At 32.4% G+C, this 27,423-nt stretch overlaps 3 non-coding genes across 3 annotated transcripts; all 3 read right to left on the reverse strand.

The window, feature by feature from the left end:
- Positions 1 to 2,811: 2,811 nt before the first annotated feature.
- Positions 2,812 to 2,974, reverse strand: LOC114325653 (U1 spliceosomal RNA). Its single transcript, XR_003651711.2, has one exon. It is a non-coding gene; the product is annotated as a U1 spliceosomal RNA (small nuclear RNA).
- A 4,026-nt stretch (positions 2,975 to 7,000) lies between these two features.
- Positions 7,001 to 7,163, reverse strand: LOC114325652 (U1 spliceosomal RNA). Its single transcript, XR_003651710.2, has one exon. It is a non-coding gene; the product is annotated as a U1 spliceosomal RNA (small nuclear RNA).
- Positions 7,164 to 16,303: 9,140 nt separating this feature from the next.
- On the reverse strand, positions 16,304 to 16,466 carry LOC114325654 (U1 spliceosomal RNA). The gene has a single exon (XR_003651712.2). It is a non-coding gene; the product is annotated as a U1 spliceosomal RNA (small nuclear RNA).
- Between the last annotated feature and the right edge of the window lie 10,957 nt (positions 16,467 to 27,423).

Genomic DNA, 27,423 nt, shown 5'->3' on the forward strand with positions numbered 1-27,423 from the left:
CTAGAAATTCACAATGGATCGAATCGAGTTATCTCTGGTAGACTAATATGTTCAGAAAATTTTCGTTTTTCTAACTGGAAGCGTTCTGGAGGTATTTAAGAAAAACTAATGACAAGACACCACCTTCATAGAGCTCTAGCTCCCTTAGGAAGCATTTTCGGAGTAGGTGAATTTGGTTAAATTGTCTTAAAATTTTCTGAGGAATCTCCAGTCTTCGTTTGTCGGTAGAGTTTTTGGACACCCTGTATATGTGAAATAAATAAGAACGGTATAAAGATCGGAACGAAATTTCGGAAAGGTGACGATTTTTCGTGAACGGTTCGTTTCAATTAAACGCGTTTTGATTTCAACGATTTAAGAACGGCACATATTTACAGAAAGTGTGTATTTTTTTTTGTTAGTACACAAGTACACTGCCTTAAGAGGAAACAGTAGCGATCAACAGGTAGCGAAAACGCGTTCCAAGATTGCGGCTGTAATTTTGAATATTTTTTCGAGATATTTGGCACACGTATTCGTAATATAATAAAGAATGGCGGTACAGAGCCCAATTTGAAAAATATATTAATATGTGGAAATTACTCTGTAATTAAATACAATATTAAAAAAACGAGCCTGTACCGCCATTAAGAAAAACAAAAAAATACACTTTCTTCAAATAAACTTTTTTATCCGATGCCTAGATTTTGTGTCATTTTGGAACTACTAAAATTTTTTATTTCATTAGTAGTTCCAAAATGACACAAAATCTTGGCATCGGATAAAAAAGTTTATTTGAAGAAAGTGTATTTTTTTGTTCTTCTTAATGGCGGTACAGGCTCATTTTTTTAATATTGTATTTAATTACAGAGTAATTTCCACATATTAATATATTTTTAAAATTGGGCTCTTTACCGCCACTCTTTATTATATTACGAATACGTGTGCCAAATATCTCGAAAAAATATTCAAAATTATAGCCGCAATCTTGGAACGCGTTTTGGCTACCTGTTGATCGCTACTGTATCACCTTAAATGCAGGGCCGCCGCTACCATGTGTGCATCGCACACGGGCGGCCGATTATAGGGGCGGCCAAACACTGATGATAATTTTTTTTAAACGAAAATAAATTCAAAAAACAAATAGTAATGATTCAGATATTTCTATAAATTCTAATATTCCAAACAATCTAAACAAAAATGCCAGAAAATGTTATTTATTACATATATGAACTGCCCCTTTGCAACTGTAGTCATAAAGTAGTTCCGGGAATGCTTTTTAATTCAAAGTGGCTGGCGGTTTTTGAACTTTAACGATATTTTTATCTACGTGGTCCATATGCGAATTTTTCCAATTCTGAACATTTATGATTTGTTAAGAGAGTACGACACGACAATAGGATACTTTCGGAGAATTTAGATAAGTGTTTGTTAAGTTGCTCTCGTTGAGTAATAAAAAAGTCTTTTTTAATACTCGATGGTTTAAAAAAATCTTTTTTATTACTCGATGGTTGCTCTGTTATAATATTGCTCCTTTATGCTTATGTATGGTTATAGATGGGTTATAGTTCAGTATAAGTTGAGAATTTTATGATTTTAGACACGCTTTTAATAAACGATTTTGTTTGTAATAGATATATATAGTAGTGTGCCCGTTTCTTTTGCATACTACTGTATTTCAAATAGGCCTGGATCCCGCGTGCCAAAAAAAAGTCGATTAATAGCAAGCTGAAAATTTGTTAATAGCTTAACGGTGTCTAGTCGTGCAAATTTTGATGTACGGGAACACTGGAACAGGGGAAGTTTTAATTGTGGAACAGTTTAAAAATTTGGAACGTCAGATTACGAAAACGTCCCATGTATTTTGTCGGACAGCACATCCAATTGATTTGTTACCCTTTCATTAAACTCTCATGCAAAAATAAGACTGCTATTACTAACCAACATGATTCCTGTCATTTGACATGGTCTTCGTGTTTCACTCATTAAAACGCCCAGTTGGTCAAAGACACCAGCCTGATTTTTGCATGAGAGTTTAATGAAATGGTAACAAATCAATTGGAAGTTATGTCCGACAAAATACATGGAACGTTTTCGTAGTCTGACGTTCCAAATTTTTAACCTGTTCCACAATTAAAACTTCCCCTGTTCCAGTGTTCCCATACATCAAAGTTTATCCGACTAGACACCGTTAATCTATTAACAAATTTTCAGCTTGCTATTAATCAAGTTTTTTTGGTACGCGGGATCCAGGTCTAAAAGTAACGTCGAGATCAGAGCAATTATTTATCATACACCCGTTACGGTTACGATGTATCTCCTGCACATTTCTTTAAATACTAGAGTATGTACCTATGTTGAAACGACTAAAGTGTTGAAAGCGGGGCGGCAAATATTAAGTTGCACACGGGCGGCCAACACTTTAGCGGCGGCCCTGCCTAAATGTCTTAAAGATGTCCATTCCCTGCCTGTCTGCACTAGTGGATAAAATATTAATAGAAAAAGTTATAAAGAAATCATCTTCTGTCTACTCTCACTCTCTGTTGTATGTGTTGTGTATGCATTAAATGCCATTAAATATAAATAAACTAAAAGCGATATATTTCATAATCTCAATCTCATATTGAAAGTGACAGATCAGATAATACATAATCAGATTTACATATTTGTCTTTGCCACAGTATATTATGTCTTCGTTCTTCGTGTTGAAAAATTTGTGGAAGTTCTAAAATATAAATATTTGTCTGCCACATTATAGGAGGAATACATTATAAATTATAAAATTCCTCCTATACTTTGTTTTTCATTGTATTTATGTTTGGATTATTTAACACCGGGACAGCGCGTACGCAGTCCCGACTACCAAAAATTACGCGCCCGAGTTATCCGCATTAGGGATAATCGCAGGGGTCAGCCCAACCGATGTGCAATGGAGGGGCCTCACCCTGGGGGAACCGCCTTGTTGATCACGGTAACCCCTACGCCAGGTAAGTATGCTTTTGGCCGCACAACCTGACCTCCAACTGAACCAAACATACGGTCATCTGTGCAGTAAACTACTAGCGCCATCTACTAACAGATATGAGTATGCAGAAAGATATAAATCAATAATGGAATTTAAACAATTTTATTCAGATAGACACAATTTATAAAATATGCTCTAAAAACAAATACGATAAATTAAACAAACAGAGGAATATTAAAACTTAATTCTTGTAATATTTATTTGCAGTTCCATAAAATATTTAATTGACAGCAATGTTGGCGTTTCTGTCAGAAAATATTCGGTAAATATTGCATCAGAAGCAAAAGTTAAAAAGAGTATTAAAAGAGCTATTTTTAGACTTGTTCAATGTGTAATTAAATATTGCAGTAGCAAAGTAAATGTACCAGTGGCGTAGCTAGCCCCACAGGGGCCCCCTACCAAAGTTTGTCATGGGGCCCTTTTCCACGACTGATATGGGAAAAAGCAGCAAAAACGCGTGTATAGAATAGAATAGAAATATACTTTATTGTCACTGAAAATTTTACAATTTTATGGACAAAGACAAAGCGTAGGTAAAAAGAGTAGGAAAAAAACAACAACAAATACAGTTTACTGAAATTACACAAATTATTACAAAATAAAAGATAATGAAATAAAACAAAACAACACAGAGTGTTTCATTAATAATTGGAAATATTTTAACTGTAGATTTCCGGGCTCAAAATATTACGGTTTAACCTAAATCATCTACTCCGAAAAGGCTTCCTATGGGAGCTGGAGCTCTTTGAAGACGGTGCCTTTTAATTAGTTTTTTTGAAATACCTCTAGAACACATCTATTTAGAAAAACTAAAACTGGTACGGCTATTTATCTTCCAGAGATAAATCTATTTCATAAATTGCAAGTTTCTAGTACCGGTCATATGCATCCTCTTTGGCTAGGGCAACGGTTATTTTATCTCATAACTTTTTTGTCTTTAACTTTTAAGCATTTTTGACACTGGATTATTAAATTATATGGTATTCTAGTACTAAAAGTTACTCTTACTTTAAGTCGCTAGGATACACCGTTTTCTAAAAAAATCCATTTGAAATTTTTTCGTTTTTTGAATTTGATCAAAATTTAAAATTTTTTTCAAAAAAACGGTGTATTTTACCGACCTAAAGCAAGAGTAACTTTTAGTACTAGAATACCTCATAATTTAATAATCTAGTGTCAAAAATTTTTCAAAATTAAAGACACAAAAAATAATGCGATAAAATAACCGTTGACCTACTCAAAACGCACGCATATGACCGGTACTAGAAATTCGCAATTGATGAGATCGATTCATCTCTGGAATAAACGTACCAGTTTTCGTTTATTATTTTCATAGTTTTTTTTTTATTTTTTTTTTCAAATTAAAAAAACACAAAATTTTCAAATCGACATTTCTAGAAAACGGTGTATTCTACCGACTTAAAGCAAGAGTAACTTTTATTACTAGAATGCCTCACACTTTAATAATCCAGTGTCAAAAAGTTAAAGATAAAAAAGGAAGATAAATAGGCGTACCAGTTTTGGTTTCTCAGAATAGAAGCGTTTTGGGGGTATTTAAAAAAACTAATTACAAGATAGATGCCTTTTTCAAAGAGCTCTAACTTCTGTAAGAAGCATTTTCAGACTAGGTGATTTGAGTTAAATCTTAATACATATTTTGAGCCCAGGAATCTACAATTAAAATATTTCTAATTATTAATGAAACACCCTATATATTGCAAGATTTAAATAAATTGCAAATTGCATAATACAATCTTAGGAACTCATAAGTTCAGTGTATAACACTCAAATATAGATAATAATAATAAATCTAATAAACTCTAATAATCCAAAGTCAAACAACAGCAGGAGCGTCATTTGAAATTTTAATAGGGGGGGGGGGCAAGCATTATATATACAATACATTTATATGCAAACATAATACAAAATTGATCTATTTTTTGTAAATTTCAGTCATTTTCAGGGTCAGGGGGGCAAATGCCCCCCCTGCCCCCTATCAAATGACGCCCCTGAACAACAGATTTGAATTGAGACTCGTTGTTTTAAAACAGATTCAGTTTTTTCAAGCCAAGGGTGAATAGACATTGTAAAGAACCGTAAACAAAGAAGCTCTCTTCTTTACCGGCGAGTGACCGGTAAATAGATATACCTAAATACAATTTATAGATAAAGAACATATTACACGAAAATATACGCAAACAATACAAAATACAAAGTGTTTCAATGTTTCAAATTATCAAAGGTAAAGCGATTACAAATATTGCAATTTTGCATTATACCTTGTTTGATTATTTGATTTTTGATTATACCCTATATACAATTTATTATTTTAGTTGGGAATAAGCCACAAAATTGGCTTAGGTATTAGTTCAGAGTAATAAAGTTTTTCCATGACACTTCAACGGATACTGAAGCGTTTTTTCGACAGGTAATACCTAGACAGAACAAATTGTAACTATTTCCTGCGTAGGATCTGCCGGCCATTTTTATTTATAAACAATTTAGTGTCAAACAACGGCCTTTTTTCCTTTTTGAAGTTATACTTGGTCCTGGGCGCAGCTGAAACGTTATACAGGCTCATCTGATTGGGTAATTACAATGATCTGTCAGTCTGTCAATAATTGTTCAATTGTCGGTCATGGGTAAACAAATGTTGTGTATATTAGATATTAGTTTTTATTGTTGTGAGGACAGATACAAAAGCAAGTTTATAATTGTAGTGACTTTTTAAATAGTTTTTAAAAGCAACAGATACGTAATCGTAAATGTTTCAGTATTGTAATAAAAAATTTTATAGGTACCTACCTATTTGGAAAATGTTTAAATGTACCTACTAGGTCTGGACCACGCGTATGAAATAAAAAATGGATTAATAGCATGCTGAAAATTTGTTAATAGTTTAAGGGTGTCTAGTCGGACAAAGTTTGATATATGAGAACACTGGAACAGGGGAAGTTTTAATTGTGGAACAGGTTAAAAATTTGGAAAAGTCAGGCCACGAAAACGTCATATGTATTTTGTCCGAGAGAACTTCCAATTGATTTGTTACCCTTTCATTAAACTCTTATGCAAAAATCAGACTGCTATTTATCACCTGTCATAATTCCTGTCATTTGACATATTCTACGTGTTCCACTCATTATAATTCCCATTTGGTGATAAATAGCAGCCTGATTTTTGCATGAGAGTTTAATGAAAGGGTAACAAATCAATTGGAAGTTCTGTCGGACAAAATACATGTGCCGTTTTCGTGGTCTGACCGTTCCAAATTTTTAACCTGTTCCACAATTAAAACTTCCCTGTTCCAGTGTTCCTATATATCAAAGTTTGTCCGACTAGACACCCTTAAGCTATTAACAAATTTTCAGCTTGCTATTAATCAACTTTTTTTCCATACGCGGGATCCAGACCTATATCTATATGCTCTGAGCTTCGCTGGTGTCGCTCCTAGCGGATTACTAATGAAACTTTCACCGGTAATTTTTAAATTTATTATTTAATTGTTATCGCTTAATATTTACAACGCAAAAGAGTAATTAAATTGTAATCGATTTTTTAAAGATTTTGCTAATCATTTTAACGTTCTATTAATGAAATATTAATTTCTTACTTCGGATACTTTCACAATTCTAACGTGCTATGTACTAAGAGTATGTCATAAAATAGATTTTTCGGGATTTTTATATATTTTGAATTATATAATTATATATATTACCAAAGTAGAAAGTAAAATAGTTAACTACTAATTTATTAATCATATTTCGTCACCATTTTGATATTTAGTTGTAATAGTTATTTCATCAGTGATAAAGGTAAATAAGACTTTGAAAAGTCCTAATAAAAAATTTTCATTTTTGACTTATACCTGTGCTTATACTCTTAATACATAGCACTCTAGAATTTTCGTGTATATGGCGCTTAGATTAATTTATAATTAAATTACATATTACGAAGTTTTAAAGAACTTAAATAAAAATTATGTTTTGATTATTTAACACCGGGACAGCGCGTACGCAGTCCCGACTACCAAAAATTACGCGCCCGAGTTATCCGCATTAGGGATAATCGCAGGGGTCAGCCCAACCGATGTGCAATGGAGGGGCCTCACCCTGGGGGAACCGCCTTGTTGATCACGGTAACCCCTACGCCAGGTAAGTATGCTTTTTGCCGCACAACCTGACCTCCAACCGAACCAAACATACGGTCATCTGTGCAGTAAGCTACTAGCGCCATCTACTAACAGATTAGAGTAATCACAACGACATAAAAATCAATAAAATTACAAATATTAAAATAAATACATTTTAAGAAAATAAAAACATAATAAATAAGAACGTTTATTTCAGTATCAACTTTCAAGAGAAAAACCTCTATTAAATATGTACTAAAGTGATTTAAAAAATTTATTAATGGGGCAAAATTTGTAAACTGTTACCGTTAAACTTGTAAATAAAAAGTAAAAATTTGTATAGTGATAAGTGATAATTCATAGCACACCAAGGCTAAAAACCATGACCTGTCACTCCTGGCAGGCATCAGCCCTGCACGTGTATCTACCAGGTGAATCGAAAAGTGCATAGTTTAGGGGAAAAATAAACTTTCTCCTGTAAAGTTTAAATTTAAGTATGTGTTTGAGTAAGTCATTTAGAAGAAATGTGTACAATGACAGGCGATTCTGAACAGCATAATATAAGACCTTGCCAGGTGAGGGAAAAGAGAAAAAATTAGGGTTTTTCCTAAAATTATTTTTATTGCATCGAACAAAGTTTTTTAGGTTTTTTGAATAATTCCAAACAGAAAAGTTCTTTAGTGACTTTTCTCTTAGGTTAATAGTTTTTGACACATAAGCAATTAAAAATTTAAAATTGCGAAATCGGCCATTTTTAACCCTGAATCAGACATTTAACTGAAAATTTCAATGTTGCCAAGGTAAATAGGTAGATATTCTTTAAACATCGATTGATGAAATCCCGAAGAGTTTTTTGCAATACAATATCGAAAACCCCCTTGTTTTTTAATTGCTAACCAAGCGGGCGCGATACTGTAGTATAAGTGAAGACGTTTGAGTTTGCATAAATTCATTATCTCGAGAATGGGCAAATTTGAAGAGAAATCCTCAGACAGGTCGATTTTCATTTTTAAAATAGGACTTTTTGGCATATTTATATATAATACTAGTGACGTCATCCATCTGGGCGTGATGACGTAATCGATGATTTTTTAAATGAGAGTAGGGGTCGCGTGAGAGCTCATTTGAAAGGTTATTTAATTCTCTATTCAGTAATATAAACGTTAACATAATTATTTATACAGGGTGTGCAATGAATGAACCATGGTGCAGAAAAGTATGAAAAGGAAAAAAAACCTGCCGAAAACACATTTTATGCTATGTCACTGTAAATTGCAATGTGCTAAGTGATGTGAGGCAAGAAATTCACTGGTCAACTTAAAAGAGATCCTAAAACTACCAATAAGAAAACGTGAACTCAACTTCGTTGAGGCCACAGAACTAGAGTTTAAGGAAAAACAAGGTATGGTACAAAGGCCTTGTGACCAAGTGCCAGAGACTAACAAGTCTTGTTTGATTTAGAAGAAGAAGAAATAATATAAACATTGACTTGTTTGGGAACAATTTCCTAATAATAAATCCACTAATCCACACATACATATTTAAAAAGGATACAATCCTTGAATTTTAGACAATATTCAATTCTTCCGGGAGTCCGGGAGCAGATTTATATCAGTTGAAGTGTTTCAAACTATGAAAAAAAAATAGTGATGTAACGGATGTCGTTTTTTGAACATTCCCGAATACGAATGCGAATGCGAATATCTAATAACGACATTCGCGAATGCGGATGCAAATGTTCAGTTTGTGAAGTTATACTTCTTTAGACGAGATTGAGAGTAAAATTTCATAATACTGCGCGCATGCGCACACAGACAGTATGGCGTTTAGTTGCTAAATCTTTCAAGTTATGTATAAATATATCAGTGCAAGAAAAGGTGTGAAAAGAATATATTAGTGTTTTTAGTAAATATAGGTATTTATTATAATTTTTGTGTATTTGGATTTGTCTACCTCAGGAGTAAGATGAGTATTATTAAAACATTTTATTGTATATTTATTATACTTCACCTTGTCTGTTTGTTACCGTGAATTGTCATTAGGTACGTCCGAACCGATACAGACACATAGTCCTCGTAGCGTATTTGGTATAGCATTCGGCTAGAGATCGAGAGGTCTTGAGGTCGAATCCGGAGCAATCCTATACTTTTTTTGAAGTTATACTTCTTTACCGGCGATATGAGGGTGATTTTTTATATGTTAAAACCTATGATCCCGGCGCATGCGCATTATAACTTTGTTCTGATTGGATGTTCAAATGACATGTGAAAAATTATTCAATATGGCGGCTGTGGTACAGCTGTAGTTTGATTATTTATGGTTGTTGCGTTTTAAAATTTGTGTGAAAAGAAAAAACAAACAAAAGTTAGTTAATAGTTATACCAGTTATACTGCCTTTTTAAATAGTTTTCATATACCTATATTTTTGGACTTTTGGACTATTTTGGACAAGGAAAACTCATTCTAATTTGGTAAGTAGTTTTTATTATAATCATATTGTAATTAGTAATTATACATTTGGATTGGGTTGAAATACAGTAGAGCGTCGATTATCCGAACTAATTGGGGGACATAGGTGTTCGGAAAACCGATTTGTTCGGATAATCGAACTACAATATATTGATACATATTTATAGTCATACATATTTATCCACAAGTGAATAAAAGCCATATTTATATACCTACATATTTATTTATATCTTGATAATGACAACAAGCAACTAAACAAAAAAGTGCAGTCTTTGCAACAACCTAATTATTTTTGGATACAATATCGAAGAAAATTGAAGATATTTTAAGCGTCAATTACTAACGCTTGCTCGGTATTCGAGTGCGGGACGCGGGAGTCGATAGTTCGAATAAGCGGTCGTTCGGTTGATCGACGTTCGGATAATCGACGCTCTACTGTACATTTATTTTCTAAAGAATGGGGATTTTAGAGAGAAATCCCAAATTAGGTCCGATTTTTATTTTTAAATTATGATTTTTTGGCGTAGATTTATTTATCTAGTAGGTATGTAATGCTTTGATTTACATACTTAATTTGATTACCAACAAAAGTTCTACCAATCTTCATCTAATATATTGTTTTCTTACTGTTTTTTTATATTTCAATATTTTCTTCCACAAAATTTAAACTACATAATTTAATTATATTCAAAACAACTGTCAAACAGTAAAACGTTCAGTTACCCTATTTTTCCACATGACAAATAATGTGGAATTGGACGAGTGAGTCTAGGCTTCGATTATGAATCAAAACGCCCCGAAATTCACGGGTTCGATTCCCGTTGCAAGTTTTTATTTTTTATTTTTTTATGCATTTTATGATTGTAAGTACATATATTTGTTATATAATTTTTTTTTCAGAAAATGCGTATTTAAAATTTTCGTCAACAATTATTATCGTTCAGAAATCATTTTTTCTTTGTGGCATTTTTCAATGTGTTTGTGCGCGTTTTATTCTTTTATTTTTTAAAATTTTTGGTATTGCCTTAAAAATCACATAATATGTAGTAGAAGTATAACTTCTTACGTGCGTACAAAGTACACACACACATTCTTTTTTTATTTTTTTGAAAGCGGTAAGCACAAAATTAGTTTGGTGTTTAAAAAATATTAAAACAAACTTTTTAAAGTATATTTATTTTTAAGAAATCATATAATAGAAGTATAACTTCTTACGTGCGCGTGCGTACAAAGTACACACATTCTTTTTTTAAATTTGTTTCTATTTTTGAAAATGTTTTCTAAATTTATAATGAGAAATTAATTGATATTTAGTGTAAATCAATCTGAATCTTAAGCTTTATTACATTCATCATTCTCTTTGGCTTATCCCTATGCGGGGTCGGCTTTCCTAATTGTATTTCTCCACACAATTCTATCTTGGGTCATATCAATGTTAATTATTATACCAAATAATAAAACATCGTGAAGGCTGATAATCTGATTATACGAGGTTAAGTTACCTTTTTTTAATAAAAAAAAGATGAGAAAGAGAATAGATTTTGATTTTATTAATCTAACATTGTTTTCAAATTATTTTTTCTCTGATATTCATATTCGCAAAACATTCGCACAAATTTTGCGAATGCGAATATACAAAAGATGCGGATATTCGGGAATGCGAATACGAATATTCGTTACATCACTATTTCAAACACTGTTTTACATTTTTTGCCCCCTTATTTGTTGCGCGTGTTGTCCTATCGGACAACACGCGCACTAACAGTAAAAAATCGGCTTCAATTTTCAGAGTTCTACATTTTTGTACCCAGTAGCCAGGTTACTATTATTACATTATTTATAATGTATATAAAGTTATGTTGTTAATAATTAAAAGTTAGTTTTTATTGACAGAAAATCTTATCTTTTTTATTTTTGTAAGAGAAAAATAACACACAATGGATGGAACTTCTACTTTCGTGGTATAAATAAGGAAAAAAAAAACAAGAGTGAAAATAGTCGAGGAAATGAAGCATTTTGGCTCGCAATTTTTTCGTCCAGCATGGATTTACTTGAAATTTTCACAAAAGGTAGGGAATAGTCCAAGGATCATTTTCTATATCATGCCGCTGTACGCTAAAACCTTGGGGGTGGTTGCCACCCCATCTCGGGGGTGGGAGTTTTTTATTACATTTTAACCATGTAAATCGATGTAAAAAGTAATTTTAAGAAAAAAACGTTTTTTACATTTTCTTCGTAAAACTAATATTTTTCGAGTTATTCGTGGTTTAAAGTAATAGTTTTTCGACGGAAGAATCGACTTTCTTAGATGGTTTTTTGAGAATAACTCGAAAAATATGCATTTAATCAAAAAAACTATAGATATCAAAATTGTATCTTTTAGTAACACAAATGAAACTGTTCTTCTATAATATTTTTATGACCAATACAAACCGAGATACGGCATGTTAAAGTTAGCTTTTTTCGTCAAATGCATAATTGGAAATAATCAAAGCCAAATAACGGGAAAACTTTGAATTTTTCCAGGAAAACTTTTATGATGTTTTTTCAAGCATACGATACGATCTTTTAAAAAAATATAATAAAAAGTTTCTAGCGTAAAAATTGAGCAACTTATGATCAAAAAAAAGTTGGTACCTATTTTTCTCTACGAAAAAAAAAAACAGTGAAAACAACCCCCTAACTACGCTTGTAACTGAAATTTGGTCTTCGCCTTTCTGTAATTCCTTTTATATTTATATTATTAATACACCCAAGAAGTTTGACCTATTTAAAAGGCCTAATTTTAGAAAAATTGGAGTTTAAAGAAAATATTTATTTTTTACAATTTTGCATTTTTTATAATTTTCTTCAAAATATTTCCGAAAATACTGGAGATACGAAAAAAATGATAGATTACTAAATTGTAGCTTTTTTAATAGCTAAAATTTCCTTATACATATATTTCCACTACAGTGAAGAGTTAGCGAGATATAGCTGTTCAAAACATCTATTTACGAGCAAACATCCCCTTGTTCGAGCCCTTTAAACCCACCTCAATTAAAAATTAAATGATCTTACGGAATTTAATTTACACTGTCTTATTACTCTTCAAAAATCCTACAAAACTATTATTGAAAAAACTTTTTATCGCCAAAAATGAAGGAGCTATGTTTATAAAACTAATTTTTTTTTTTCGAAAAATTCGAATAGTCCCCTTATAGAGCATTTTCAATGTACCTATATAATACCGCAAAGCCGGTTTGTATACTGGCTGACTAAAAAACTATTTGTATGTGTATTTTTATATATTTGTACATTTGTATTTTTGTGTAAATAAATGTTTTTGTAATTCTTTAATTCTACTTTTTTTCTGTATAGATCTATTAAATTGTCTACTTATAAAAATTGCAATGTTATTAAGGGTGGTTTTTAAGGGTTGAAATATTATGATATTATTTTCTAAAGCATAAAACAAACATTATTTAACCAGTCAAAACCAAATTTTACCTATATTAAAGTTTACAATGTTTTTATATAATTTTTGACAATAAGGGTAGTTTACACCCCTAAAAATAATCAATGTCCTTTAGCATGATATAGAATATGAAGTACAGGGTAAGATGATCCTAACCCCAAATTTTTATGTAAATTGATGCAAGCCGAAATTATTCTTTTAGAATAAGTAACTTTTTCATATATAGCTCCAACAAGGGTGGTTTTAAGGGTTGAAATATTATATCTTAAAGCACAAAACAATCATTATGTAACTAATGAGAACAGTGCCGCGCCAGCATGTGGTAGCGCCTGTGTCCAAACCTTTAATGGCTCCCAAAATGAGCAATTATTTATTGTAACCAAAAAAATAACTAAAAATTCTTACACGTTCAACAGGAAAATAAATTAAGTTATAATAATTAACTGAAAATAAATCTTTCGTTTGGCGTAACAGCATAAAAACCTAAAGATATAGGTCGGAAAACATGAAATACTTCTATTTTATAAAAAATTAGCTTTTCGCGTTGTGGTGAATATCAATTTGATTTAATACTGACGACTCTATAGAGATGGTAGATTTTGATAGCAGATAGAGATATGGGCAGATTGAGCAGAATGCGAAGAGCTATTGTTAAGTTTGGGTAAACTGCAGTAAATTTGTTTAAAAATATAAAATCTTAAAATTTTTCAAATATCATTATTTAATTCTTTTAACAAAGGCTGTATAATTTCTTCAAACAAATCTTCTTCCCCTATATCTAGATGATCATTAAATGATCATTAAATCTCATTTTTTTACAAATTTCTACACAAAAGTTTTAATTATGAGTTTTGTGTACTATCGTTCGAATTATATAAAAATTTGAAAGAATAAACATGATTTTCCAATATGAATCTTTCATTTACTAAAATTGGTCGAGAACACAATAAAAAGAGATGAACTTTGTATGGCATATATTTAAATCCAAAATCGGTTCGTCTTTATATTCATAATCGAACTGTCTGCTTTTATTCCGACACCAACTGTGTGGCTGGTTGAAAACTGGGCTTCACATCCAGTCTCTTTGCAGTTTCATTTGCTGTAGTAATAATATCATTAAATTTGCTAGGTATCTCTCCGAACCTAGAGCAAGGATTGTTTAACCCGGCACCTGCCACGTGGCTTTGCAAGGCGCCAACTGCCACGTGGGGTGCTCACAGCACCCCTTAAAAATTTTCTGTGATCTACTTGTTTAAAAAACAAAATAATGTGTTGAGTAACACAAGAATATAAAAAAACATGTTTTATTGACTTATTAGCCACTCATATGTTATAAAAGTTAAAAAATAAAATGAAACAGGTGTCATATGCAAACTAGCAAGTACCAAGCCATAATAAATGAAGTCAAGTAAAATATCTAAAAAAATTAAGATTTAGTGAGTATATAGTATATATTAATAATTTAAATCATTTATTTCAATAAAACATATAAATTTGACTTGTTTATCAAAAATACAAAAAAATTTTTAAATTTAAAGTGCCAGATGATGACACCCCAATTCGATTTTAGAGCTATAAGTTCAGAATGACACTAAATAACCACTTCAAACACTAACACATCTATGCTATATAATATTATAGAAAGCTACTATGACACACAGCTCCGTTACCAAACTTGAAATACCAAATAGTTGATAAAAATGTGTTATGGGGTGCTGATAGCACCCCACGTGGCAGGTGCCGGGTTAAGGACGTAGGCGCAAAATTGAGCTCCAGTGTGTTTTAAATGAATTCATTTTTTATGGGAAGCGAATATTTTTATGGGATTCATTATAATTAGATGAACAGCTATTATATTATATTATTTAAAAACCTAACGACTAAATGTTGGGACAAACGAAAATTTATTGAAAAAGTTCATCTTCACAACTTTGCTTATTGAATTAAATAACGAGATGGACAATACATTGATGTATTATCGGGCCAATGCTTTTTAAATGCATTCATTTTTTTCGAATCCTGAGAAAACTAATAAGTATTTTTGAAAAATTTAAACGCAGAATGAAAAGTCGCTTAGAAGAACCAAAAAGTTTCATTTGAATGAGATATTTGAAATTAAAAATCACACTAAATTTTCTTTTTTTTCACGACTGTAACTTATTAAAATAAACATTATAGAAGTTTTCAACGACTTTCGGCTTTCGGCCCTTGGTAATAAGGCAATCTTTCATTCTGGAATTTTTCAAAAATACCTATTAGTTGTCTTAGAATTTGAAAAACATGAATTAATTTAAAACACATTGGCGCGAAATTTTGCGCCTACTCTTGTAAAGCATTTAAGGCAGGCTGTTTTTGTTTATTTATTCATTGTTTTTGACTGTAAAATTTTGCTATCAAAGTTAACTTTCATCAGAACTTCATACCATATACCTATATGTGGACTGAGCATAATATGAATGTAAATGTTGATATTTTATCTCCTAAAAATCTAGCTTGCTATTTTGAATCAAGATCAAATTTATCCGAATGTGTTATCACATAAAGCATAATAAATTTCTATTAAATTTTTGTACAATGGCTTTAAAGCATAAATTTTGCTGGACCGGTGGCTGCATGTCTTTACATTTTCTTGTTTATGCAGATTGTATGAATTAATACCTAATAGGTATTACCTTTGAAGTTAAGATATGCAGGGTGGCAAGGGCGTTAAATAGATAAGTCATATTTTCCACATGTAAACAAGTCAAATAGGTAAGTGTTGTTTTGACCTGCGTAAAATTTTTGTAACAACTAGTGGCACCCCTTAATAGCTGGCGCCTGTGTGCGCCGCACACATTGCACACGTGGATGGCGCGGCCCTGAATGAGAAGCAAATGTTGACAATATTAAAGTTTAAAATGTTATTTTATAATTTTTTACAATTAGGGGTGATTTTCACCCTTAAAAAACAAAAGCGTAAAACGGCTCAATATAGAAGAGGGTGAAATGAGCTCAATCCCAAATTTTTGTACAAATCGATGCTGGACGAAAAAATTGCGAGGTTTTGCCATTTTTCCTGCTTCATTTCCTCGACTAAAATGTGGAAACTGAAATAATGTCCATACTCCATTCTATCCATACATTTTCCTCTATTTAAATAAACAAAACTACAATTACAGATAACATGTATGTTTATTACATCTTACATCATTACATGTTATATGTACTTTTTAAAAAATTAGAAATTGCGTTAATTTGAATAACACCGGGACCGCGCGCACGCCAGTCCCGACTACCAAAAATTAAACGCCCGAGTGTTCCGCTTTAGGGAACATCGCAGGTGTCAAACCAACCGTAGTGCAATGGAGGGTCCTCAACCTGGGGGATCCGCCTTCGTGATCACGGTTTCCCCTGCGCCAAGTAAGTATGCCGCGTTTTTGCGTACATCATCCTACCTCCGCCAACGTTACTATTCAAGTGGAGTACGGTAAGTGGCGACATCGGTGAGCGAGATTCGCAAGTGTTGCGTTGACAGTTTAAAGTTTGCTCTTGATCCGATGGATGTGCGATTGTATTACTAGTTGCCAACTTTCAGGCTGTAGAAAGCATGTATAAATAATGGAAAGTAGAAACTGGTAGAAAACACTTTAAATCTTTTCTACTGGTGTCATACTACTTTACACAATTTTTTAACGTATTGTTTGTAAGAACAAAAGTATTTGACAACAATATTGAGACTTCTTTGAACGCCATATATTATATTAAAGGATTTTAGATAAGCATTTATAGATGGTGTTTTAAATATTTATTGACTTTTATTAGTTGTACGATAATACAGTGCGTCCAGAAAGTAACGCATAAATTCATTATTTCGTAAACCGACGATTTTAAAGAAAATTCCGAAACAGGTCGATTTTTATTTGTAATTTCCGATTTTTTGGCATATTATATATCATACTAGTGACGTCATCTATCTGGGCGTGATGATGTAATCGATGATTCTTTTAATGAGAATAGGGGTCATGTGATAGCTTATTTGAAAGGGTGTTCAATTCTCTATTCCCTAATATAAACATTAACATAATTATTTATACAAGGTGTTCAAAAAACATTTTTTTAACCCGGCACCTGCCACGTGGCTTTGCAAGGCGTCAACTGCCACGTGGGGTGCTCACAGCACCCCTTAAAAATTTTCTGTGATATACTTGTTTAAAAAACAAAATAATGTGTTGAGTAACACAAGAATATAAAAAAACATATTTTATTAACTTATTAGCCACTAATTTATAAAAGTTAAAAAATAAAATGAAAAAGGTGTTATAAGCAAATTAGCAAGTACCAAGCCATAATAAATGAAGTTAAGTAAAATATCTAAAAAAATTAAGATTTAGTGAGTATAGAGTCTATATCAATATTTTAAATCAGTTATTTCAATAAAAAATGGTAAATTTGACCTGTTTATCAAAAATACAAAAAAAAATAAAACTTAAGTGCCAGATGATGACACCCCAATTCGACTTTAGAGCTATAAGTTCAGCATGACACTAAATAACCACTTCAAACGCTAACACATATATGCTACCTATATAATATTATAGAAAGCTACTATGACGCACAGCACGGTTACCAATCTTGAAATACCAAATATTTGATAAAAATGTGTTATGGGGTGCTGGTAGCACCCCACGTGGCAAGTGCCGGGTTAATTAAAATAATTCAGACAAAAAGAAGAATGTATGTAATTTATCTAATTAAAAATACGTTTTAATTTTGTCAGAAAACAGGAAAAAAATGTTTATTTGACAAATACATATTGTTTTTCGCTTAAATTCAATGTTAAAGCTGCCACCCACCGGCCTCTTGCCAGTTTGAACATTTCGTTTAAGCGAAAATCAATGTTTATTTGTGAAATAAATTTTTTTTCTGTTTTCTGACAGTAGTAAAACGCATTTTGAATTAAATAAATTACATACATTCTTCGTTTTGTCTCAATTATATGTTTTTTTTTAACATCCTGTATAAATAATTATGTTAATGTTTACATTAGTGAATAGAGAATTGAATACCCTTTCAATTGAGCTATCACATGACTCCAATTCTCATTTAAAAAATCATCGATTACGTCATATCACGCCCAGATGGATGACGTCACTAGTATGATATATATTGAAAAAAATCGGAAATTAAAAATAAAAATCGACCTGTTTCGGGATTTTTCCTTAAAGTCGCCGGTTTACGAAAAAATGAATTTATGCGTTACTTTATGCGTTACAAAAAATGAATTCTTAAAGTGCATCTCAAACAGACAATAGAAAAATTCAGAACTCGTCATTTAGCGGCGGAAATGAGTTTAATTTTGTTACTCTGGGGTTTTTGGGGTCGCTGAAAACGAATATGACGTCGTAAGTGATCTCCGGAGTACCTGGCATCCAGGGTACCCACTGTTTACCTCGTCACTAAAATTCATTAAAATATTAGTCAAAAATCATGACTCGGGGGGTTTTTAGTCACTAACGACGAATATGACATCGTCGGAAGTGATTTACGGAGTACCTGGTGCCCAGGGTACCTCCTGTTTACCCCGTCTTGTGGAGTTTTCGGCAAAAAATTTATTAAACATTTAGTCAAAAATCATTACTTGGGGGTGTTTGGGGTCCCTAACGACGAATATGACATTGGAAGTGATCTCCGGAATATCTAGTGCCCAGGGTACCTCGTCTTCTGGAGTTTTCGGCAAATTCATTAAAAAATTAGTCAATAATCACTACTTGGGGGTTTTTGGGGTCTCTGACGACGAATATGACACCGGAAGTGATCTCCGGAGTACCTGATGCCCAGGGTATCTACTGTTTACCTCGTCTAACAGTAGGTACCCTGGGCATCAGGTACACCGGAGATCACTTCCAATGTCATATTCGTCGTCAGCGACCCCAAAAATCCCCTGAGTAATGATTTTTGACTAATTTTTTAATGAATTTGCCGAGAAATCCCGAAGTCGAGGTAAACAGTAGGTACCATGGGCACCATGTATTCCTCGGATCACTTCCGATGTCATATTCGTCGTTAGCGACCCCAAAACCCCCCGAGTAAAGATTTTTGACTAGTTTTTTAATACATTTTTTGCCGAAAACTCCAGAAGACGAGGTAAACAGAAGGTACCCTGGGCACCAAGTACCCCGGAGATCACTTCCGATGTCATATTCGTCGTTAATGACCCTAAAATCCCCCCGAGTAATGATTTTGACTAATTTTTTAATGAATTTTAATGACGAGGTAAACAATAGGTATCCTGGGCACTAAGTACACCGGAGATCACTTCCGATGTCATATTCGTCGTTAACGACCCCAAAAAACCCCTGAGTAATGATTTTTGACTAATTTTTTAATGAATTTGCCGAAAAATCCCGAAGTCGAGGTAAACAGTAGGTACCATGGGCACCATGTATTCCTCGGATCACTTCCGATGTCATATTCGTCGTTAGCGACCCCAAAACCCCCCGAGTAAAGATTTTTGACTAGTTTGTTAATACATTTTTTGCCGAAAACTCCAGAAGACGAGGTAAACAGAAGGTACCCTGGGCACCAAGTACCCCGGAGATCACTTCCGATGTCATATTCGTCGTTAATGACCCTAAAATCCCCCCGAGTAATGATTTTGACTAATTTTTTAATGAATTTTAATGACGAGGTAAACAATAGGTATCCTGGGCACTAAGTACACCGGAGATCACTTCCGATGTCATATTCGTCGTTAACGACCCCAAAAAACCCCTGAGTAATGATTTTTGACTAATTTTTTAATGAATTTGCCGAAAAATCCCGAAGTCGAGGTAAACAGTAGGTACCATGGGCACCATGTATTCCTCGGATCACTTCCGATGTCATATTCGTCGTTAGCGACCCCAAAACCCCCCGAGTAAAGATTTTTGACTAGTTTTTTAATACATTTTTTGCCGAAAACTCCAGAAGACGAGGTAAACAGAAGGTACCCTGGGCACCAAGTACCCCGGAGATCACTTCCGATGTCATATTCGTCGTTAATGACCCTAAAATCCCCCCGAGTAATGATTTTGACTAATTTTTTAATGAATTTTAATGACGAGGTAAACAATAGGTATCCTGGGCACTAAGTACACCGGAGATCACTTCCGATGTCATATTCGTCGTCAACGACCCCAAAAAACCCCTGAGTAATGATTTTTGACTAATTTTTTAATGAATTTGCCGAAAAATCCCGAAGTTGAGGTAAACAGTAGGTACCATGGGCACCATGTATTCCTGAGATCACTTCCGATGTCATATTCGTCGTTAGCGACCCCAAAAATCACCTGAGTAATGATTTTGACTAGTTTTTTAATAATTTTTTTTTATGAAGCCTTGAAGAATCGATTGCGATTTACGAAATACCTCTAGAGTAATTGTTTGAGCAAGTTTACTGTACAGATCTGTTTCAAATTTACCACACTTATTAACTGCCGCAATTTTCAATAGTTAAATTACATGTCATTATGCAAAAAAGTTATTAACATTTTCAAAAGTTACATTATAATATATACATTTATAAATTGGTGTAAAAATAAAAGTAAGGGTTTTTTGTGATTATCTCGGTCAATGTCTATGTATGTTAATTTGGAGGCTCTCAAAATTAAAGAACTTTTTATGGTTTTATTTGAATAATTTTTCTTTAAAATGTATAGAGGAAAGTAACCAAATATGGAATAGTGCCCTAATATGGAATTCCTTGATTTCTCCGAAAATATAAGTTGGAAGCGCACTACAAGACCATCCTCTATTTCAGTCGCTCTCTTTATTATCGTATTCACACCTCTGTGTCAGATGCGCGAACGATACGTGTCTGACAGGCGCGTTTTGTTTTCTCGTCTCGCAGAAAATTTCAAAGGTAAATATATTCAACGAGTATTATTGGTTATTATGCATGAATACAGACTTGTTATGCTATTGCGTATATCAATAGTACGTTTATTTTGATATTTTATGACCTTCTGTAATTAAAACATTACGACTTGAAAACATGTTGATACTAGTTTGAACTAATGTACAAATCCAAATATGGACAGTCGTTGGTGCCTAATTATGGAATAGCGGATTCAGTGTAAGTGGGCTCATTATGATTGTGCTGGTCCAGAGTTTGATACATGGATCTGTGATTTTTCCAAGTGAATTAAGTATTCTTTTATTTTTCACAACGTTTTTATTTAAATTTATTTGATCTCATATATGTTATGTTTGTTTTTGTTATTGATATATGTTGATTTATGCTTGTATTCCATATATGTTATGGGTACCTATTCCATATTTGGATACTAAAATGTGATTTTGTTTTTTTGCTTATTTTTTTTTGTTAATTAAGATATTTCATAGAATTCTTTTAATTACGATATGTAAATGTTTGACTGATTTGTCATAACATTAAACTGTTTTCATTTCTATACAGTTATTTTTTTATGTCCCCAAAACAAAATGGTATTCCATAATTGGCGCCTTTCCTCTAAGAAACGCTTTAAAGACAAAAATATTTTTTTTTTACTTTATAAGATTGTTAAAAAAACAAAGCAAAATCAGCTGTACTTCGTCATGGATTTTTCATCAGCATTCTCATTAAACCTTTTAGAACCTTCAAATATCTGTAGAGATTAAGATTTTTTCTGGTTATTTTCCTTGACTGTGGCAATTCTTTTGCACTTTGTACTGCAATAAAAATAAGAATTTTCTTAGACAAAAGAAGAGAGCGCAAAAAACTCGTCATAAGGCTGAGTACCTTTCACCAACTAATTATATCGATTGAAAAACCAATCAACGATGACTAATTGTTATATAGAAACGACCTCTCGAAACTGTACTCCCGATTGATGGTCACGTTAAAAATTATTCTTAAATCGACAAACAGCTACCGGTAGTTTATGGATGAAGAACGCGATTTATGGTCTGAGAGCTGGCAGAGGCGGATTTGAAGATTTGCCGCCCCTGGGCTACCCACAATTTGCCGCCCTCACCCCACCACTTTTTACTTTTTTACCAAAATTTGCCGCTCCCTTAATTCTGCCGCGCTGGGCTATAGCCCATTCAGCTCATATAGCCCAATAAATTACCCTTTTGGGGGGTAATTTCCAGGGGCAACTCCGAATTGCATGAAACCTTGGATTTAGTTTCTACTTACCCTCCACTTCAAAGTTGAATTTGTGGCGTTGGTTGCTTTTACTTGGGGGGGGTGACATTTACTCCTTCTCGGGGGGTGAAAAACGCGTGTTTAAAATAAGGCCGGAAATGGATAAATTGGCTTATTTTAAGCACCTTTTGTTCCATAAAGTTTTTTACGTAAGTCAATACTTTTCGAGTTTTCGCGATTTAAAATGTTGATTTTTCGACAAAAAAACTACGTTTTCAGACGGTTTTTCCCAAATAACTCAAAAAGTAAATATGTTATCGAAAAAAATATTTTCAGCGAAAGTGTAGCCTATAAAAAAACAAAAAAAATGGCGTACCGTTAAAGTCTACAAATTGAGTAGAAGCAAAGTTGTAGCTCATGAAAAATACGTTCTTATTCGTCTAATTCCAAATCGAATCAACGCGAAATCACCGAAGAAAGAAGCGTTTTTCGGGAAAACCTTATTAACATTTTTAAAGTATCGAAAAAGAGCTTATTATTTGTTTTTTACAGAAGTTTACAGCATCAAAAATAAACGAGTTACACTGAAAAAAAGTTGGCCCCTTTTTTTTGCTAAAAAAAAAACGTGAAAACCTCCCTCTATTTAGCACCCTAAATGAAATTAATCGTTTGGCTTTACCATCTATTTTAACTGTATGTATATTGTTTATATGATCTGTAAGTTTAATTGGTTTGAAGTGCTTATTTTTAAAAACATTTGGTTTTATAATAAAAAAAAAAAATTTCTAAAAATTTTTGAAAAATTAAATTTTTTCAAAATAACTTAAAAAATATTAGGGATAAGAAAAATCTTAAAGAGTAAAAAAATGTAGGTTTTGCCATTATAAATATGCTAGTTTCATTTTGTTTCTCCGTAAGACAAAAATTGGTTAAGATATGGCTGTTCAAAATTTGCATACACTCATGATTAGTGACCCATTCAAGCTTTCTCAATTACAAGCCTTTCAAAAATAAACACTTTAAACCGGTGAGACTGACAGATCATATAAAAAATAGGTAGGTAAGTAAATTGTTTGTAAAGCGGTAGCGATTAATTTCATTTGGGGAGCTAAACACGGCGAGATTTTCATGATTTTTTACAAAAAAAGAGGGCCAACTTTATTTGGAGAGTAACTCGCTTATTTTTAATGCTAAAACTTTTGGTAACAATTAAAACAAAGCTTTTTATAAACACTTTAAAAAAGTTTAAATGGGTTTTTCCCTAAAAGTGCTTAATTTTTCGGTGATTTCACCTTGAAATATTCGATTTGGAATTAGACGAATAAGAACGTATTTTTCATGATCTACAATTTTGTTTTTATTTGATTGATGGACTTTACTGATACACCATTTTTTTGAGTTTTTTATAAGCTACAATTTTGCTAAGGATATTTTTTTGGATAAAATATTTACTTTTTGAGTTATTTGCGAAAAACCGTCTGAAAACGTAGTTTTTTGTCGAAAAATCAACATTTTCAATGGCAAATAACTCGAAAAGTATTGACTTACGTAAAAAACTCTATAGAACAAAAGTTGCTTAAAATCAGTCAATTTATCCATTTCCGGTCTTATCTTGAACGTATGTTTTTTCACCCCCGAGAAGGGGTGACAGTCACCCCCCAAGTAAAAGCAACCAACGGCACAATTTCAACTTTGAAGTGGAGGGTAAGCAGAACCTAAATCCAAATTTTCATGCAATTTGGAGTTGCCCCTGAAAATTACACGGTATCGCCGAATTTCCCGTTCATTTACTGGGCTAATACATATAGTACGTTCTTTAACGGTAAAATATTGCAAAACCTCTAAATTTTAAAGAACCGCTTGGATTGAAATGAAATTTGGCATACACTTAGCTAACAAGTCAAAGAAAAAAAGTCAATACTTTTCGAGTTATTTGCCAGTGAATTGTTCATTTTTTCAACAAAATAACCACGCTTTTAGTCGGTTTTTTGCAAATAACTCAAATAGTAAGTATTTTGTCGAAAAAACATTCGTAGCAAAAATATAGCCTGTAAAAAGTTTAAAAAAATGGTGTATATATTACGTCTCTATACCTAGTAGAAGCAGAGTTATAGTTAATTAAAAATAGGTTCATATTAGTCAAATTCCAAATGGAATACTTTAACGTGAAATAACCAAAAATAAAGCACATTTCGGGGAAAACTCATTACAACTTGTTTAAAAAGCTTCATTTTTGTTTTATAAAAAAAATTTCTAGCATCAAAAGTAAACAAGTTACGCTCAAAATAAAGTTAGCCCCTTTTTTTTTTGGTAAAAAATCGGAAAATCATCCCCTAATTAGTATCTCAAATGAACTTAATCGTTACGACTTCACAAGTTTCCTGACTCGTGTATGTGTAAGGGCTGTAGTTAAAAGGGGTTGAACGAGTCACTGATCACGAATGTATGCAAATTTAGAAACACCAAATCTTAATAAATTTTTGTCTAACAGAAAAACAAAAAAATACATGATATTCAGAAAAGCAATGCTGACTTTTTTTGTTTTTCGAGATTTTTGGTATCTCTAACAATTTTTAAGTTATTTTGAAAAAAAAGCATATTTTTCAAAATTTAAATCTTTAAAAATTTTATTTTGAAACCAAATTTTTTTAAAAATAAGCACTTTGAATCGATGAAACTTACAGATCATATAAACACAACATAAGTAAAATAATTTGTGGAGCGGTAACGATTAATTTCATTTAAGTTGCTAATTAGGGGTTGGTCTTCCGATTTTTTTTTTGCAAAAACAAAAGGGACCAATTTTATTTTGAGCTTAACTTGCTTAAATTTAATGCTAGAAACTTTTTATAGAAACAGAAATAAAGCTTTTTCTAAACACTTTAAAAAAGTTATAATGGATTTTCCCCAAAAAGTGCTTAATTTTTTGGATATTTCAATTCGAAGTATTCTATTTGAAATTTGGTGAATATGAATCTATTTTTCATTGGCTATAACTCTGGTTTTACGAGGTCCAGAGACCTAACGCGTACACCATTTTTTTAACTTTTTTACAGGAAATATTTTTGTTAAGAACGTTTTTTTCTACATAATACTTACTTTTTGGGTTATTTGCGAAGAACCGTCTAATAATGTAGTTATTTTGTTGAAAAATCAACATATTCACTCGCAAATAACTCGAAAAATGTTGACTTGGCGAAAAAGCTCTATAGATTTAAAGTTACTTAAAATTAGTCAGTTTATCCATTTCCGGACTTATTTTGGACTTATATTTTTTCACCCCAAAGAGGGGGTGAAAGTCGACCCCAGGGCAAAAGCACACATCGGCACAATATCACTTTTTTTCTTTGACATGTAAGCTCTGCGTATGTCAAATTTCATGTAAATCCAAGCGGTTCTTTAAAATTTAGAGCAAAAACCGTGAAAGAATGTACTAATGTAAATCCAGCCCTGAGAGCTAGTAGAGATTTTCGGGTAGGTATTTGAGGCATTCTGAAAATTTTTCTAATAACTCTTCCATAATATGCCCTAGATATTTGTAGGCTATTACTTGGTCGATGTTAGGGCTTATAATCTGAATTTTATCGATGACTATAAAGTTAGTCATAAATTTTGTCTTACAAGTGTTAATTTTAAGACCAATTATTTTTGACGCTTCATAGAGCGATTCCAGCATTCTTGTAGCTTTATCAGATATTAAAACGATGTCATAGGCAAATATAGGTGGTTCAGATATGATCGCTCATATTACCTGCATGCGCGCCAATGATGAATATAAAATTTTTAATTGCGTGTCAAAAAAATGCGCAATAACTATCTCTTAAAACCTACCAAATTTCATTTGCATATCTCAACCGGTTTTAGGGCAATAAATAATTCGTCAGTTTGTAAGAAAAAATTCAACATCCCTTATCTCGGAAACGAAGCATTTGCGGACATTTATAAAGCAAACGGTCATTATTTTTTCATGTAGGTATCTCCTTAAAGTTTGTCGCACTTATTTAGCAAAAACAAATCGGGATTTAGGGTTGTAGATCGGGAAAAATAAACAACAATAGCCCAGTAAATGACCGTTTTGGAGTGTAATTTTCAAAGTCAACTCCGAATTGCATGAAAAGGCTCTGGTTTTAGGTTCTACACGGTTCTACTTACTGTCTACTTCAAAGTTGAACCGTTGGTTACTTTTACTTGGGGGCACAGTTACAGTTACCCCTTCTCAGGGGTAAAAAACTCGCGTTTAAATAAGTCCCAAAATGGATCGACTGACTAACTCAAAAAAACTTTTGTTCTATATAATTTTTAAACTAACTCAATACTTTTCGAGTCATTTTATCGAAAAAAAATAAAATTCTTTGTATGTTCAGAAAGTCTATAAAACCAGTAAAAGCAAAGTTGTAGCTCGTTAAAAATACGTTCTTAATCGTCAAATTCCGAATCGAATTTTCCAACTTGAAATAACCAAAAAATTAAGCAATTTTCGGGCAAAACCTATTAAAATATTTTAAAGTGTTTAAAAAAATCTTTTATCTACTCTGTCATATTATGTATAAGTTTTTAGTTTGTGAAAACTGTCATTATAGATAGCAGTGCGTGAAGGATTTAAAGTGTGCGTGAAGTAACAATGTATTTTAAATGAGATTTACTTTTTCGCACTGTTTTTAACTTTCGCGTTGTCATGGTGACAATCCTTAATTTTCGCGTTGTCATGGTGATTACAATATGAGCAATGAATTACAACAAAAGTTTTGACAGTTTTGTGGTTTGAAAGTAGTTAGACTTTTTAAATGTCAAAGTTTTAAAAATTGTAGAATAGAAATGAATTCCAGTGACGAAGAGTTACAGCTTTTTTTATTTGTTTATCGTAGATAAAATATTGTATGAAACTGTGCGTGAAGTACTTTTTGCGAACTTACGCGATGTATAGCACTCGCGCCGCTGTCGCTCGTGCTCTAAACATCGCGTGCGTTCGTAAAAAGCATACTTCACGAACTGTTTCATAAATAACTATTTGTTTTATATAAAAGTCTCTAGCATTAAAACTAAGCGAGTTACCCTCAAAATAAAGACGGCTCCTTTTTTTGGTAAAAAATATCGTGAAAATCTCCCCCTATTTAGCACCGTAAATAAAATTAATCATTACCGCTTTATCATTTACTTCATATGTGTATTGTTTATACGATCTGTAAAAGTTTACCGACTGGAAGTGCTTAGTTTTAAAAAAAATTGGTTTTATAGTAAAAAAAAATTTTTCTAAAATA

The sequence above is a fragment of the Diabrotica virgifera genome, chromosome 8 (assembly GCF_917563875.1).
Source record: "Diabrotica virgifera virgifera chromosome 8, PGI_DIABVI_V3a".
Lineage (NCBI taxonomy): Eukaryota > Metazoa > Arthropoda > Insecta > Coleoptera > Chrysomelidae > Diabrotica > Diabrotica virgifera.